Source organism: Octopus bimaculoides, chromosome 10, assembly GCF_046866305.1.
Source record: "Octopus bimaculoides isolate indiv1 chromosome 10, ASM4686630v1, whole genome shotgun sequence".
NCBI lineage: Eukaryota > Metazoa > Mollusca > Cephalopoda > Octopoda > Octopodidae > Octopus > Octopus bimaculoides.
In genome coordinates, this window is record NC_142937.1 from 73,251,269 (window position 1) to 73,257,943 (window position 6,675).

Here is a 6,675-nt window from a genome sequence, read left to right on the forward strand (position 1 = left end):
TAATAAACAAATATATTTATATATATATATATGTTTCCATACACACACACACACACACACACACACACACACACACACATACACACACACACACACACATTTACATACATATATATATATTTACATAAACATATCTATAATATGAATGTGCTGATATGTGTATGAATAGTTGTATACATACATACATAAAGACATACATACATACATGCATATATGCATATATGCATACTATATACATACATACATACATACATACATATATATATATACATACATATATGTATATAGATTGATATGTAGATAGATAGATAGATAGATAGATAGATAGATCGATAGATAGATTGATGGATAGATAGATAGATAGATCGATAGATAGATTGATGGATAGATCGATAGGTAGATATACATATGTGAAAATTGAATTGAGTACTCATTACATGCAATGGATTATAATTTATTATAATTTATATTGCAACTGAAGTTTTACAACAGAACAAAAGACGAAAGAGAGAGAGAGAGAGAAAGAGAGAGAGAGAGAGAGAGAGAGAGAGAGAGAGAGAGAGAGAGAGAGAGAGAGAGAGAGAGAGAGAGAGTGGGAGAGAGAAAGAGGGGAAAGAGAGAGAGAGACAGAAAGTGTGAAGGGGAGACAGAGAGAAGGAGACAGCTAGAAAGTGGTACCAAATAATTAAATAGTAATGGATTTGAAAAAAAAACTGTCTAGAAACAAACATACAACCACAAAAGTACACCACAAAAGTACACTGTCAATGTAGTTTTATTTATTATATAGCATATACTATAAGAAAAGGTGGAAGAGAGAAATGAAAAATATATTGGGAGAACATGAAAATACAGGAAATTCTATGTATGTTATTCAACTTCTCCTTCTACAGCACATGCTCACAAATTCTCTCTATTTTCATTTTGTCTTCCATACACATCTAAATGCACACATTTTTTTTAGCCTTTTTAAAAATATCACACTATATATACACATATATATCAATGAATGAACAGTAAATATTACCAGTATTTTATGCTTTATATAATGCACATGTGTTTCTGTAAGCTGACTGCTGTTATTACATGTAAGCTGGTTGACTCTATTACACAGTGAACCCACTTCCTCAGTATTATTAACAAAAATATAACATAAAGACTGAGGTCGATGGAATTGACTTATCCCCTCCCCCAAAATTTCAACAGGCCAGTTACCCAACAGAACAACACAATTCACATTACACACACAACTCAGAATACAATATAACAAAACTAATATAACAAAAGCTTGGGATCTTTTTTAAAACGGGGCCACATTTTTCATTAAAGAAACACTTTGAAACTTGGAACACTGGTAGAATGTGTCATATAAAACATCTTTTTCTCTTAGTCTTCTTAAAAAAAGAAGAAATCCATAACTTATTCCATGTTAAAGTTGTCGTATTTCTGTAATTTCAACCAATCACTGACGTCCATTCAGCCGATATACATTAAGTGCCGACTACATAAACAAACGATTCTGAAACAATTAACCCTAACCCTAACCCTAACCGTAGGGTTAGGGTTAGGGTTAGGGTTAAAGCAAATTTAAAATGAAAAAAGCAAATAAAACGAAGGTATGGAGATTAAATACGCTTTACATCGCTTAATCAGCCAAAGGAGTAAATGTAAACAACTGAATACTTATCAGTGATTGGTTGAAATTATCGAAATAAGACAATTTTTTACATGAAATAAATTTGAATACAAAAATATTTTTCTGTTCTATAACACAAAATAGATAAGTATATGAAGTTTGAAAGTCTTTCGGTACCAAAAACACTACGTAAAACATTAATGAAAAATGTGGCCCCCGTTTTAAAATAGATCCAAAGCTTGTAATCAGACTCCATAACAAAACAAACTGACACAATACAATACTGGGAAGAATTTGCACTCTCCAACATAACTCTAGACAGATACACTTTTGTCATATGATATTGTCAAATTTATAAATAGGTAGGTCTTATTTTTGGAGTCTTTAACAATTATATTTGGTATTAATTGTGCAATCATTATATACTATAAAATCTCAAAGGATGGTAATGCTATTAGTTCAAAATTACTGGTTTGGGTTGGTGTTTATACCGGCAGTTGGCATGTTCAGTACCAAAGCTTTTGCATGAAGTCAAGTGAATGTATTAGCCAACTCTGTCATGTCTAGCATCCAAATATTATATGGCTAATTGTTTCATCGTGGGCATCACAGAATCTGCACTTGGGGTCTGTTCCACTTTTGAGGACATTAGCTTGTGTATAGACTCTGGTCTTGAGCAGAAAGAATGAATTCCTTTTTCTGTCTTCAGCTCTGAAATTATTGTGAGCAGGCAGAATCATTAGCACACTGGGCAAAATGCTTAGCAGCATTTCATCCATTCTTACGTTCTGAGTTCAAATTCTACCATGGTCGACTTTGCCTTTCATCCTTTCAGGGTCAATGAAATAAGTACCAGTCAAGTTTTCAGGCCTTGTGCCTACAATAAACATCAAAGGAAAGATACTATTAATGATAATAATGACGATGGTGATGGTGGTTGTGGTGGTGGTGGTGGTGATGGTGGTGTTGGTGGTGATAGTAATGATGATGATGATGATGATGATGATGATGATATCAACAACAAAGCCACAACCACAACATGCCAGAAGTGCATATCGCAAGGAGAAAGTGAAAGAAAAAGAAAATAGAAATGATTGCAGACACTTTTATGGCATTTAGCAGGAGAAAATACTATTTGGCAGACGACCGGGGTTAATAGGTTCAAAACAGTTTTAAGACAAGGATGAAAGCAAACCATCAGTCATGCACAGCCACACATGCACACATGCATAAATCAATTTACCCATGCACACACACACACATTCTTGCTCACACTGGCCATTGTACAAATGCACTTGCATGCATGGCTGCACCCATCTATGTGGAAGAATGTTACACACATGCACATCTAAACAACCATACACATATAAAAACATTGGCTGTCATGTTACATGACCAAACAGCATCTTCTGATACCATCAAACACACACACAAGCACACATGCACGCACACGCACACATGCATGCACACACACACGTACATGCACATGCACACACACACACGCATGCACACATGCACACACACACATGCATGCACACACACATGCACACACACATGCAGGCACATGTACACATGGATGCACACATACACATGGATGCATATGCACACATGCATGTACACATGCATGCACACATGCATGTACACATGCATGCACACATGCATGCACACACACACATGCCCATTCTAACGGAGTATTAGTAGATGATCAGATTGGAATAGGAGTTCTGAACCCTTTTTTTAAACCTATGGGCCCTTTTGATTACTATTCTGTTCCGGTGGACCCCTTAGCCATTTGATGTTTAAGGATACTTCTTTCAAAATTATTATTTTGTTTTCCACACATTAATTTGCATAGATTGAATTATGTAAAACTAGAGAAAAAAAAAATCCTAGCTGTTTCTTGCAGTACAAACCTATATATATATCTAAAGGAAAATCTTTTCAGGAGCCCTTAAAATACTATTTTGTTGCATGGACCTCCAAAAATCTTATATGGAGCTTCAGGGGCCATATGGACTGTATTAGATGATTGGAGTATTAAGGGAATAATGCTTGAAATGAGTTTGTGAAAATGGAGAGAAGAGCAGATGTCAACTCAGGATTTGCGGTTGCTTTCGGACAATTCATGAGGCACTCATTTTCCAAGTTTAGGAAACTTTCCAAGTTGTTGAAGATGACAATGGACAGTTGTATGCTTTATAAGCTTTATTGTTGTAAGCTTTATTGCCAATTCTTCAGCTGATAATGCAGGATTCTCTTCAAGTAATGCCTCAAGGACCTTAACATCAAACTCAACTGGACATCCTGTTTGATCTTCACCTTCAAGGCTGAAATCTCCACTTCTGAATTTTGCAAACCATCTTCTGCAAGTTCTTTCATTCAAGCATTCTTTCCCATAAACTGAGTGTATGTTTCGAGCTGCTTTGTATATTGTGCTTTGTACTCATAAAGCATTATGTGCCTCAAATACTATTTGGCTACTTCCATGTTAGAAAGGGTTTTAATCAAAGAAATTTTAATTCTATTATTCTGTAAAATAATATTTAATTAGTTTAAATGTACACAAATACATAAAAATAATTTTTAATTCCATTAGACATTCTAAAATACTATTAAATTTCATTCAATGCGTGTTCAATGTCTCCATAGCAGACTTCCCAAGTTTAATGCAAAATTTCATGTTGGTTCTTTGTTCTCGTCCATGACAAAATCGCAGGTTACAGCATACACATGATCACATAAAAAGCAAATTTCACAGCAAAGTAAACAGAATAATGACATGTGGCACACAACTTCATGAAAGTCACTACTGGCTCTCACTGTGCATGCAACTGTTGGCACGCTATAGAACTAGTGTGGGAAATTTATGATACCACCTCATATATATGTGTATGAACACACACACACACATATATGAATATATAAATGTACATGCACACACATATACATAAATATAAATATATATACACACACATGCAGAAATGTATTGGTTTGTCCGGAAAGTTCATGCCAATTTATAGTAGCTTACCTTTCGACTTATTTGCCATGAAACCACCTCAATTCTGGGAAGAGGGTATTTTCAAGTTAAAGGAAAGATGGAGATGCATTGTGCAACAAAATGGTTCATATTTGGTTAATTAAAAATGGAATGGCAAGTATTTATTGACTTTTTCTTTCCTTTAAAAATCGGCACGGACTTTCCGGACAACCCAATATATATATATACATATAATATGTTATATATATATGTATATATATTTATATACATATAATATGCTATATATATATATATATATATATATATATATATATATATATATATACATATATATATATATATCTGCAATAATTATATCTATACATACATACTTCACCCTTTTGTATGTAGATATACATACATACACTAAATCTTATCTACTCCACCTTAATTTGTACCATTTCAAGTTTCAACACATTTTAATTTTTTTCATGTCATCTTTTATACATCTGCAAGAGAAAAGTCTAGGCAGAAGACTTCATTGGCGTTGCTTTGAACATTTAATGGTACCAACTCTATATTTGCTTTGATTTATATATATATATATATATATATATATATATATATATATATATATATATATATATATATATAGATATATGTATATATATATATATATATATATATATATATATATATATAGGTATAATATATTCCTCTATACACAATCATACAAAAAAAACCCCTTTTTTGTATTTATTTTTACTCGCATATATATGTATATATATATATATGTGTGTATGTATGTATGTAAGTATGTATATATATATATATATATATATATATATATATATATATATATGTATGTATGTATGTATGTATGTACATGAGTTATTGAGTGTAAGCGGAGCATTGCTCGTGTTTGTGTTTTGTTTGTTTTTGTTTTTGTTATCCGTCTTTCTCTCACTTTTTCTCTCTTTCTCTGAAACAAGTGAAACAGACGCAGCTGATGATCAGCCTAAATATTTGTAGGTCAAAGTCTACACCGAAATCATGGTCAGGGTGGAGGGAAAGGAGACAATTTCAGGGGGTTGCTGTTTCATGCACAGAAACACACAAACACACAAACACACAAACACACATAGAATGTTATATGAAGCTGATGCTGCACTCTATTGCTCCTTTGATTTGCCGGTTTCTATCAGGGTTTCTCATTTTCTTTTTTTTGTTTTGTTTTGTTTTTGGTTAGTGATGGGTTTGGAGTGGGGGATGAAGTGTGGATGGTGTGAATCCTCTCATTCATTGAAATGAATGAATGAATGAACGAATGAATGAATAGCCCTTACTACATGCACTGAGTACCGTTTTGTCTCTCTCTCTCTCTCCACCTCATTTGTAAATCCAAATGCATATGTATATTCACATGCGCATGCATGCACAAGAGCATGTACACACACACACAAACACGGACACATGCACAGACACACAGACATGCACATACACGAACAGATTTAAAAATGCACCCACATATCCATCTCCCTTTCTCTATCTCTGAATCTCTCTCTCTGTATATATATGTTATATACCCACACAGGCACACATATATATGAACTCATAGACATGAACAGATTTAACTATACACACACATATCTATTGATCTCACACACACACACATACACATACAAGCACGCGTTCATTTATATATATATATATATATATATATATATATATATATATACATGTACATAGAATCATGTATATATATGTATGTATATATATATATATATATATATATATATATATATCTATATATCTATACATACATATATATATTTATATATGTATATATATATATATATATATATATATATATATATATATATATATATATATATATATATATATATAAAATATTATATTTTGTATATGCACACACTGACACGTAGGCATACAAACACACACACAAACATGAGGAAAGCAATGAATTAAAGTAATTGATGGAGTGCTTCTGTCTTTCTCTGAGTTCAAATCCTACCAAGATCTACTTTGTCTTTTATTCTTT

The 6,675-nt window shown here is 32.7% G+C and overlaps 1 long non-coding RNA gene across 1 annotated transcript in view; it reads right to left on the minus strand.

The window, feature by feature from the left end:
• Window positions 1-520: 520 nt before the first annotated feature.
• Window positions 521-6,675, minus strand: part of LOC149133773 (uncharacterized) — a 25,491-nt gene continuing 19,336 nt past the window's right edge. The window contains exon 2 of the long non-coding RNA XR_016243301.1: window positions 521-2,513. This is a non-coding gene — a long non-coding RNA (uncharacterized LOC149133773). The remainder of the gene's footprint in view (window positions 2,514-6,675) is intronic.